This window comes from Paramisgurnus dabryanus, chromosome 6 (assembly GCF_030506205.2).
Source record: "Paramisgurnus dabryanus chromosome 6, PD_genome_1.1, whole genome shotgun sequence".
Classification (NCBI taxonomy): Eukaryota; Metazoa; Chordata; class Actinopteri; order Cypriniformes; family Cobitidae; genus Paramisgurnus; species Paramisgurnus dabryanus.
Window position 1 is genome coordinate 50332278 of NC_133342.1, and position 12153 is coordinate 50344430.

A 12153-nucleotide genomic window follows, 5' to 3' on the forward strand; every position below is an offset into this window, starting at 1 on the left:
GTTGAAATCTCTTGGCAAACTGCTTTTCTGAGCTGGAAATGCCTTTAAACGACATTTCTCATCATAAGAATGCTCCTGAAGGCATTTTAGGCAGATTTGGGCACTTTTGCATGAAAAGTCACAATCCAACTTGAAATGTCGAAATATCTTTGCAAAATGCTTTTTTTTGAGCTGGAAATGCCTTTAAACGACAATTCTCATTATAAGAATGCTCCTGAAGGCATTTTAGGCAGAATTGGGCACTTTTGCATGAAAAGTCACAATCCAATTTGAAATGTCGAAATATCTTTGCAAAATGCTTTTTTTGAGCTGGAAATGCCTTTAAACGACAATTCTCATCATAAGAATGCTCCTGAAGGCATTTTAGGCAGAATTGGGCACTTTTGCATGAAAAGTCACAATCCAATTTGAAATGTGGAAATCTCTTTGCAAAATGCTTTTCTGAGCTGGAAATGCCTTTAAACGACATTTCTCATCATAAGAATGCTCCTGAAGGCATTTTAGGCAGAATTGGGCACTTTTGCATGAAAAGTCACAATCCAGCTTGAAATGTGGAAATCTCTTTGCAAAATGCTTTTCTGAGCTGGAAATGCCTTTAAACGACATTTCTCATCATAAGAATGCTCCTGTAGGCATTTTAGGCAGAATTGGGCACTTTTACATGAAAAGTCACAAATCAAATTGAAATGTGGAAATCTCTTTGCAAAATGCTTTTCTGAGCTGGAAATGCTTTTAATCGACATTTCTCATCATAAGAATGCTCCTGGAGGCATTTTAGGCAGAATTGGGCACTTTTGCATGAAAAGTCACAATCCGACTTGAAATGTTGAAATCTCTTTGAAAAATGCTTTTCTGAGCTGGAAATGCCTTTAAACGACATTTCTCATCATAAGAATGTTCCTGAAGGCATCATAGGCAGAATTGGGCGCTTTTGCATGAAAAGTCACAGTCCAACTTGAAATGTCGAAATCTCTTTGAAAAATGTTTTTTTGAGCTGGAAATGCCTTTAAACGACATTTCTCATCATAAGAATGCTCCTGAAGGCATTTTAAGCAGAATTGGGCACTTTTGCATGAAAGATCACATTCCAACTTGAAATGTTGATTTCTCATTCTAAAATGCTTTTCTGAGCTGTAAATGCCTTTAAACAACTTTTCTCATCATTAGAATGCTCCTGAAGGCATTTTAGGCAGAATTGGGCACTTTTGCATGAAAAGTCACAGTCCAACTTGAAATGTCGAAATCTCTTTGAAAAATGTTTTTTTGAGCTGGAAATGCCTTTAAACGACATTTCTCATCATAAGAATGCTCCTGAAGGCATTTTAAGCAGAATTGGGCACTTTTGCATGAAAGATCACATTCCAACTTGAAATGTTGATTTCTCATTCTAAAATGCTTTTCTGAGCTGTAAATGCCTTTAAACAACTTTTCTCATCATTAGAATGCTCCTGAAGGCATTTTAGGCAGAATTGGGCACTTTTGCATGAAAAGTCACAGTCCAACTTGAAATGTCGAAATCTCTTTGAAAAATGTTTTTTTGAGCTGGAAATGCCTTTAAACGACATTTCTCATCATAAGAATGCTCCTGAAGGCATTTTAAGCAGAATTGGGCACTTTTGCATGAAAGATCACATTCCAACTTGAAATGTTGATTTCTCATTCTAAAATGCTTTTCGGAGCTGTAAATGCCTTTAAACGTCATTTCTCATCATAAGAATGCTCCTGAATGCATTTTAGGCAGAATTGGGCACTTTTGCATGAAAAGTCACAATCCGACTTGAAATGTTGAAGTCTCTTTGAAAATGCTTTTCTGAGCTGGAAATGCCTTTAAACGACATTTCTCGCCATAAGAATGCTCCTAAAGTCATTTTAGGCAGAAATGGGCACTTTTGCTTGAAAAGTCACAATCCAACATGAAATGTTGAAATCTCTTGGCAAAATGCTTTTCTAAGCTGGAAATGCCTTTAAACTACATTTCTCATCATAATAATGCGCCTGAAGGCATTTAAGGCAGAATTGGGCACTTTTGCATGAAAAGTCACAATCCAACATGAAATGTTGAAATCTCTTTGCAAAATGCTTTTATGAGCTGGAAATGCCTTTAAACTACATTTCTCATCATAAGAATGCTCCTGAAGGCATTTTAGGCATAATTGGGTACTTTTGCATGAAAAGTCACAATCCAACTTAAAATGTCGAAATCTCTTTGAAAAATGCTTTTCTGAGCTGGAAATGCCTTTAAACGACATTTCTCATCATAAAAATGCTCCTGAAGGCATTTTAGGCAGAACTGGGCACTTTTGCATGAAAGTCACAATCCGACTTGAAATGTCGAAATCTCTTTGAAAAATGCTTTTCTGAGCTGGAAATGCCTTTAAACGACATTTCTCATCATAAGAATGCTCCTGAAGGCATCTTAGGCAGAATTGGGCACTTTTGCATGAAAAGTCACAATCCAACTTGAATGTCGAAATCTCTTTGAAAAATGCTTTTCTGAGCTGGAAATGCCTTTACACGACATTTCTCATCATAAAAATGCTCCTGAAGGCATCTTAGGCAGAATTGGGCACTTTTGCATGAAAAGTCACAATCCAACTTGAAATGTCGAAATCTCTTTGAAAAATGTTTTTTTTGAGCTGGAAATGCCTTTAAACGACATTTCTCATCATAAGATTGCTCCTGAAGGCATTTTAGGCAGTTGGCATTTTTGCATGAAAAGTCACAATCCAACATGAAATGTTGAAATCTCTTTGCAAAATGCTTTTCTGAGCTGGAAAGGCCTTTAAACGACATTTCTCATCATAAGAATGCTCCTGAAGGCATTTCAGGCAGAATTGGGCACTTTTGCATGAAAAGTCACAATCCAACTTGAATGTCGAAATCTCTTTGAAAAATGCTTTTCTGAGCTGGAAATGCCTTTACACGACATTTCTCATCATAAAAATGCTCCTGAAGGCATCTTAGGCAGAATTGGGCACTTTTGCATGAAAAGTCACAATCCAACTTGAAATGTCGAAATCTCTTTGAAAAATGTTTTTTTGAGCTGGAAATGCCTTTAAACGACATTTCTCATCATAAGATTGCTCCTGAAGGCATTTTAGGCAGTTGGCATTTTTGCATGAAAAGTCACAATCCAACATGAAATGTTGAAATCTCTTTGCAAAATGCTTTTCTGAGCTGGAAAGGCCTTTAAACGACATTTCTCATCATAAGAATGCTCCTGAAGGCATTTTAGGCAGAATTGGGCACTTTTGCATGAAAAGTCACAATCCAACTTGAAATGTGGAAATCTCTTTGCAAAATGCTTTTCTGAGCTGGAAATGCCTTTCAACAACATTTCTCATCATAAGAATGCTCCTGAAGGCATTTCAGGCAGAATTGGGCACTTTTGCATGAAAAGTCACAATCCAACTTGAATGTCGAAATCTCTTTGAAAAATGCTTTTCTGAGCTGGAAATGCCTTTACACGACATTTCTCATCATAAGAATGCTCCTGAAGGCATTTTAGGCAGAATTGGGCACTTTTGCATGAAAAGTCACAATCCAACTTGAAATGTCGAAATCTCGTTGAAAAATGTTTTTTTTTTGAGCTGGAAATGCCTTTAAACGACATTTCTCATCATATGAATGCTCCTGAAGGGATTTTAGGCAGAATTGGGCACTTTTGCATGAAAGATCACATTCCAACTTGAAATGTTGATTTCTCATTCTAAAATGCTTTTCGGAGCTGTAAATGCCTTTAAACGTCATTTCTCATCATAAGAATGCTCCTGAATGCATTTTAGGCAGAATTGGGCACTTTTGCATGAAAAGTCACAATCCGACTTGAAATGTTGAAGTCTCTTTGAAAAATGCTTTTCTGAGCTGGAAATGCCTTTAAACGACATTTCTCGCCATAAGAATGCTCCTAAAGTCATTTTAGGCAGAAATGGGCACTTTTGCTTGAAAAGTCACAATCCAACATGAAATGTTGAAATCTCTTGGCAAAATGCTTTTCTAAGCTGGAAATGCCTTTAAACTACATTTCTCATCATAATAATGCGCCTGAAGGCAATTAAGGCAGAATTGGGCACTTTTGCATGAAAAGTCACAATCCAACATGAAATGTTGAAATCTCTTTGCAAAATGCTTTTATGAGCTGGAAATGCCTTTAAACTACATTTCTCATCATAAGAATGCTCCTGAAGGCATTTTAGGCAGAATTGGGCACTTTTGCATGAAAAGTCACAATCCAACTTAAAATGTCGAAATCTCTTTGAAAAATGCTTTTCTGAGCTGGAAATGCCTTTAAACGACATTTCTCATCATAAAAATGCTCCTGAAGGCATTTTAGGCAGAACTAGGCACTTTTGCATGAAAGTCACAATCCGACTTGAAATGTCGAAATCTCTTTGAAAAATGCTTTTCTGAGCTGGAAATGCCTTTAAACAACATTTCTCATCATAAGAATGCTCCTGGAGGCATTTTAGGCAGAATTGGGCACTTTTGCATGAAAAGTCACAATCCGACTTGAAATGTTGAAATCTCTTTGAAAAATACTTTTCTGAGCTGGAAATGCCTTTAAACGACATTTCTCATCATAAGAATGCTCCTGAAGGCATCTTAGGCAGAATTGGGCACTTTTGCATGAAAAGTCACAGTCCAACTTGAAATGTCGAAATCTCTTTGAAAAATGTTTTTTTGAGCTGGAAATGCCTTTAAACGACATTTCTCATCATAAGAATGCTCCTGAAGGCATTTTAAGCAGAATTGGGCACTTTTGCATGAAAGATCACATTCCAACTTGAAATGTTGATTTCTCATTCTAAAATGCTTTTCTGAGCTGTAAATGCCTTTAAACGTCATTTCTCATCATAAGAATGCTCCTGAAGGCATTTTAGGCAGAATTAGGCACTTTTGCATGAAAAGTCACAATCCGACTTGAAATGTTGAAGTGTCTTTGAAAAATGCTTGTCTGAGCTGGAAATGCCTTTAAACGACATTTCTCTCCATAAGAATGCTCCTGAAGTCAATTTAGGCAGAAATAGGCACTTTTGCTTGAAAAGTCACAATCCAACATGAAATGTTGAAATCTCTTGGCAAAATGCTTTTCTAAGCTGGAAATGCCTTTAAACGACATTTCTCATCATAATAATGCGCCTGAAGGCATTTAAGGCAGAATTGGGCACTTTTGCATGAAAGTCACAATCCGACTTGAAATGTCGAAATCTCTTTGAAAAATGCTTTTCTGAGCTGGAAATGCCTTTAAACGACATTTCTCATCATAAGAATGCTCCTGAAGGCATCTTAGGCAGAATTGGGCACTTTTGCATGAAAAGTCACAATCCAACTTGAATGTCGAAATCTCTTTGAAAAATGCTTTTCTGAGCTGGAAATGCCTTTACACGACATTTCTCATCATAAAAATGCTCCTGAAGGCATCTTAGGCAGAATTGGGCACTTTTGCATGAAAAGTCACAATCCAACTTGAAATGTCGAAATCTCTTTGAAAAATGTTTTTTTGAGCTGGAAATGCCTTTAAACGACATTTCTCATCATAAGATTGCTCCTGAAGGCATTTTAGGCAGTTGGCATTTTTGCATGAAAAGTCACAATCCAACATGAAATGTTGAAATCTCTTTGCAAAATGCTTTTATGAGCTGGAAATGCCTTTAAACTACATTTCTCATCATAAGAATGCTCCTGAAGGCATTTTAGGCAGAATTGGGCACTTTTGCATGAAAAGTCACAATCCAACTTGAATGTCGAAATCTCTTTGAAAAATGCTTTTCTGAGCTGGAAATGCCTTTACACGACATTTCTCATCATAAGAATGCTCCTGAAGGCATTTTAGGCAGAAGTGGGCACTTTTGCATGAAAAGTCACAATCCAACTTGAAATGTCGAAATCTCGTTGAAAAATGTTTTTTTGAGCTGGAAATGCCTTTAAACGACATTTCTCATCATATGAATGCTCCTGAAGGTATTTTAGGCAGAATTGGGCACTTTTGCATGAAAGTCACAATCCGACTTGTAATGTCGAAATCTCTTTGAAAAATGCTTTTCTGAGATGGAAATGCCTTTAAACGACATTTCTCATCATAAGAATGCTCCTGAAGGCATTTTAGGCAGAATTGGGCACTTTTGCATGAAAAGTCACAATCCGACTTGAAATGTTGAAATCTCTTTGAAAAATGCTTTTCTGAGCTGGAAATGCTTTTAATCGACATTTCTCATCATAAGAATGCTCCTGGAGGCATTTTAGGCAGAATTGGGCACTTTTGCATGAAAAGTCACAATCCGACTTGAAATGTTGAAATCTCTTTGAAAAATGCTTTTCTGAGCTGGAAATGCCTTTAAACGACATTTCTCATCATAAGAATGTTCCTGAAGGCATCATAGGCAGAATTGGGCACTTTTGCATGAAAAGTCACAGTCCAACTTGAAATGTCGAAATCTCTTTGAAAAATGTTTTTTTGAGCTGGAAATGCCTTTAAACGACATTTCTCATCATAAGAATGCTCCTGAAGGCATTTTAAGCAGAATTGGGCACTTTTGCATGAAAGATCACATTCCAACTTGAAATGTTGATTTCTCATTCTAAAATGCTTTTCTGAGCTGTAAATGCCTTTAAACATCTTTTCTCATCATTAGAATGCTCCTGAAGGCATTTTAGGCAGAATTGGGCACTTTTGCATGAAAAGTCACAGTCCAACTTGAAATGTCGAAATCTCTTTGAAAAATGTTTTTTTGAGCTGGAAATGCCTTTAAACGACATTTCTCATCATAAGAATGCTCCTGAAGGCATTTTAAGCAGAATTGGGCACTTTTGCATGAAAGATCACATTCCAACTTGAAATGTTGATTTCTCATTCTAAAATGCTTTTCGGAGCTGTAAATGCCTTTAAACGTCATTTCTCATCATAAGAATGCTCCTGAATGCATTTTAGGCAGAATTGGGCACTTTTACATGAAAAGTCACAAATCAAATTGAAATGTGGAAATCTCTTTGCAAAATGCTTTTCTGAGCTGGAAATGCCTTTAAACGACATTTCTCATCATAAGAATGCTTCTGAAGGCATTTAAGGCAGAATTGGGCACTTTTGCATGAATAGTCACAATCCGACTTGAAATGTGGAAATCTCTTTGCAAAATGCTTTTCTCAGCTGGAAATGCCTTTAAACGACATTTCTTATCATAAGAATGCTCCTGAAGACATTTTAGGCAGAATTGGGCACTTTTGCATGAAAAGTCACAATCCAGCTTGAAATGTGGAAATCTCTTTGCAAAATGCTTTTCTGAGCTGGAAATGCCTTTAAACGACATTTCTCATCATAAGAATGCTCCTGTAGGCATTTTAGGCAGAATTGGGCACTTTTACATGAAAAGTCACAAATCAAATTGAAATGTGGAAATCTCTTTGCAAAATGCTTTTCTGAGCTGGAAATGCCTTTAAACGACATTTCTCATCATAAGAATGCTTCTGAAGGCATTTAAGGCAGAATTGGGCACTTTTGCATGAAAAGTCACAATCCGACTTGAAATGTCGAAATCTCTTTGAAAAATACTTTTCTGAGCTGGAATTGCCTTTAAACGACATTTCTCATCATATGAATGCTCCTGAAGGCATTTTAGGCAGAATTGGGCACTTTTGCATGAAAAGTCACAATCGAGCTTGAAATGTGGAAATCTCTTTGAAAAATGCTTTTCTGAGCTGGAAATGCCTTTAAACGACATTTCTCATCATAAGAATGCTCCTGAAGTCATTTTAGGCAGATTTGGGCACTTTTGCTTGAAATGTCACAATCTGACTTGAAATGTTGAAATCTCTTGGCAAACTGCTTTTCTGAGCTGGAAATGCCTTTAAGCGACATTTCTCATCATAAGAATGCTCCTGAAGGCATTTTAGGCAGATTTGGGCACTTTTGCATGAAAAGTCACACTCCAACATGAAATGTTGAAATCTCTTTGCAAAATGCTTTTATGAGCTGGAAATGCCTTTAAACGACATTTCTCATCATAAGAATGCTCCTGAAGGCATTTTAGGCAGATTTGGGCACTTTTGCATGAAAAGTCACAATCCAACTTGAAATGTCGAAATCTCTTTGAAAAATGCTTTTCTGAGCTGGAAATGCCTTTACACGACATTTCTCATCATAAGAATGCTCCTGAAGGCATCTTAGGCAGAATTGGGCACTTTTGCATGAAAAGTCACAATCCAACTTGAAATGTCGAAATCTCTTTGAAAAATGTTTTTTTGAGCTGGAAATGCCTTTAAACGACATTTCTCATTATAAGAATGCACCTGAAGGCATTTTAGGCAGTTGGGCATTTTTGCATGAAAAGTCACAATCCAACATGAAATGTCGAAATCTCTTTGAAAAATGCTTTTCTGAGCTGGAAATGCCTTTAAACGACATTTCTCATCATAAGAATGCTCCTGAAGGCATCTTAGGCAGAATTGGGCACTTTTGCATGAAAAGTCACAATCCAACTTGAAATGTCGAAATCTCTTTGAAAAATGTTTTTTTTGAGCTGGAAATGCCTTTAAACGACATTTCTCATTATAAGAATGCACCTGAAGGCATTTTAGGCAGTTGGGCATTTTTGCATGAAAAGTCACAATCCAACCTGAAATGTTGAAATCGCTTGAAAAATTCTTTTCTGAGCTGGAAATGCCTTTAAACTACATTTCTCATCATAAGAATGCTCCTGAATGCATTTTAGGCAGAATTGGGCACTTTTGCATGAAAAGTCACAATCCAACTTAAAATGTCGAAATCTCTTTGAAAAATGCTTTTCTGAGCTGGAAATGCCTTTAAACGACATTTCTCATCATAAAAATGCACCTGAAGGCATTTTAGGCAGTTGGGCATTTTTGCATGAAAAGTCACAATCCAACATGAAATGTCGAAATCTCTTTGAAAAATGCTTTTCTGAGCTGGAAATGCCTTTAAACGACATTTCTCATCATAAGAATGCTCCTGAAGGCATCTTAGGCAGAATTGGGCACTTTTGCATGAAAAGTCACAATCCAACTTGAAATGTCGAAATCTCTTTGAAAAATGTTTTTTTTGAGCTGGAAATGCCTTTAAACGACATTTCTCATTATAAGAATGCACCTGAAGGCATTTTAGGCAGTTGGGCATTTTTGCATGAAAAGTCACTATCCAACCTGAAATGTTGAAATCGCTTGAAAAATTCTTTTCTGAGCTGGAAATGCCTTTAAACTACATTTCTCATCATAAGAATGCTCCTGAAGGCATTTTAGGCAGAATTGGGCACTTTTGCATGAAAAGTCACAATCCAACTTAAAATGTCGAAATCTCTTTAAAAAATGCTTTTCTGAGCTGGAAATGCCTTTAAACGACATTTCTCATCATAAAAATGCTCCTGAAGGCATTTTAGGCAGAACTGGGCACTTTTGCATGAAAGTCACAATCCGACTTGAAATGTCGAAATCTCTTTGAAAAATGCTTTTCTGAGCTGGAAATGCCTTTAAACAACATTTCTCATCATAAGAATGCTCCTGAAGGCATTTCAGGCAGAATTGGGCACTTTTGCATGAAAAGTCACAATCCAACTTGAAATGTCGAAATCTCTTTGATAAATGCTTTTCTGAGCTGGAAATGCCTTTAAACGACATTTCTCATCATAAGAATGCTCCTGAAGGCATTTTTGGCAGAATTGGGCACTTTTGCATGAAAAGTCACAATTCGACTTGAAATGTCGAAATCTCTTTGTAAAATGCTTTTCTGAGCTGGAAATGCCTTTAAACGACATTTCTCATCATAAGAATGCTCCTGAAGGCATCTTAGGCAGAATTGGGCACTTTTGCATGAAAAGTCACAATCCAACTTGAAATGTCGAAATCTCTTTGAAAAATGTTTTTTTGAGCTGGAAATGCCTTTAAACGACATTTCTCATTATAAGAATGCACCTGAAGGCATTTTAGGCAGTTGGGCATTTTTGCATGAAAAGTCACAATCCAACATGAAATGTTGAAATCTCTTTACAAAATGCTTTTCTGAGCTGGAAATGCATTTAAACGACATTTCTCATCATAAGAATGCTCCTGAAGGCAATTTAGGCAGTTGTGCACTTTTCCATGAAAAGTCACAATCCGACTTGAAATGTCGAAATCTCTTTGAAAAATGCTTTTCTGAGCTGGAAATGTCTTGTAACAACATTTCTCATCATAAGAATGCTCCTGAAGGCATTTTAGGCAGAATTGTGCACTTTTGCATGAAAAGTCACAATCCGACTTGAAATGTTGAAATCTCTTTGAAAAATGGTTTTCTAAGCTGGAAATGCCTTTAAACGACATTTCTCATCATAAGAATGCTCCTGAAGTCATTTTAGGCAGATTTGGGCACTTTTGCTTGAAAAGTCACAATCTGACTTGAAATGTTGAAATCTCTTGGCAAAATGCTTTTCTGAGCTGGAAATGCCTTTAAGCGACATTTCTCATTATAAGAATGCTCCTGAAGGCATTTAAGGCAGAATTGGGCACTTTTGCATGAAAAGTCACAATCCAACATGAAATGTTGAAGTCTCTTTGCAAAATGCTTTTATGAGCTGGAAATGCCTTTAAACGACATTTCTCATCATAAGAATGCTCCTGAAGGCATCTTAGGCAGAATTGGGCACTTTTGCATGAAAAGTCACAATCCAGCTTGAAATGTTGAAATCTCTTGGCAAAATGCTTTTCTGAGCTGGAAATGCTTTTAAACGACATTTCTCATTATAAGAATGCACCTGAAGGCATTTTAGGCAGTTGGGCATTTTTGCATGAAAAGGCACAATCCAACATGAAATGTCGAAATCTCTTTGAAAAATGCTTTTCTGAGCTGGAAATGCCTTTAAACGACATTTCTCATCATAAGAATGCTCCTGAAGGCATCTTAGGCAGAATTGGGCACTTTTGCATGAAAAGTCACAATCCAACTTGAAATGTCGAAATCTCTTTGAAAAATGTTTTTTTTGAGCTGGAAATGCCTTTAAACGACATTTCTCATTATAAGAATGCACCTGAAGGCATTTTAGGCAGTTGGGCATTTTTGCATGAAAAGTCACAATCCAACATGAAATGTTGAAATCTCTTTGCAAAATGCTTTTCTGAGCTGGAAATGCATTTAAACGACATTTCTCATCATAAGAATGCTCCTAAAGGCATTTTAGGCAGTTGTGCACTTTTGCATGAAAAGTCACAATCCGACTTGAAATGTCGAAATCTCTTTGAAAAATGCTTTTCTGAACTGGAAATGTCTTGTAACAACATTTCTCATCATAAGAATGCTCCTGAAGGCATTTTAGGCAGAATTGGGCACTTTTGCATGAAAAGTCACAATCCAACTTGAAATGTCGAAATCTCTTTGAAAAATGTTTTTTTTGAGCTGGAAATGCCTTTAAACGACATTTCTCATCATAAGAATGCTCCTGAAGGCATTTTAGGCAGTTGTGCACTTTTGCATGAAAGTCACAATCCGACTTGAAATGTCGAAATCTCTTTGAAAAATGCTTTTCTGAGCTGGAAATGTCTTGTAACAACATTTCTCATCATAAGAATGCTCCTGAAGGCATTTTAGGCAGAATTGGGCACTTTTGCATGAAAAGTCACAATCCGACTTGAAATGTTGAAATCTCTTTGAAAAATGCTTTTCTGAGCTTGAAATGCCTTTAAACGACATTTCTCATCATAAGAATGCTCCTGAAGGCATTTTAGGCAGATTTGGGCACTTATGCATGAAAAGTCACAATCCAACTTGAAATGTCGAAATCTCTTTGAAAAATGCTTTTCTGAGCTGGAAATGCCTTTACACGACATTTCTCATCATAAGATTGCTCCTGAAGGCATCTTAGGCAGAATTGGGCACTTTTGCATGAAAAGTCACAATCCAACATGAAATGTTGAAATCTCTTTGCAAAATGCTTTTCTGAGCTGGAAATGCATTTAAACGACATTTCTCATCATAAGAATGCTCCTGAAAGCATTTTAGGCAGTTGTGCACTTTTGCATGAAAAGTTACAATCCGACTTGAAATGTCGAAATCTCTTTGAAAAATGCTTTTCTGAGCTGGAAATGTCTTGTAACAACATTTCTCATCATAAGAATGCTCCTGAAGGCATTTTAGGCAGAATTGGGCACTTTTGCATGAAAAGTCACAATTCGACT

The 12153-nt window shown here is 36.7% G+C and overlaps 1 protein-coding gene across 1 annotated transcript in view; it reads left to right on the forward strand.

Moving 5' to 3' along the window:
* The window catches only part of LOC141282372 (uncharacterized), an 88434-nt gene that overhangs the window by 59055 nt on the left and 17226 nt on the right, over positions 1 to 12153 (forward strand). The window lies entirely within an intron of this gene.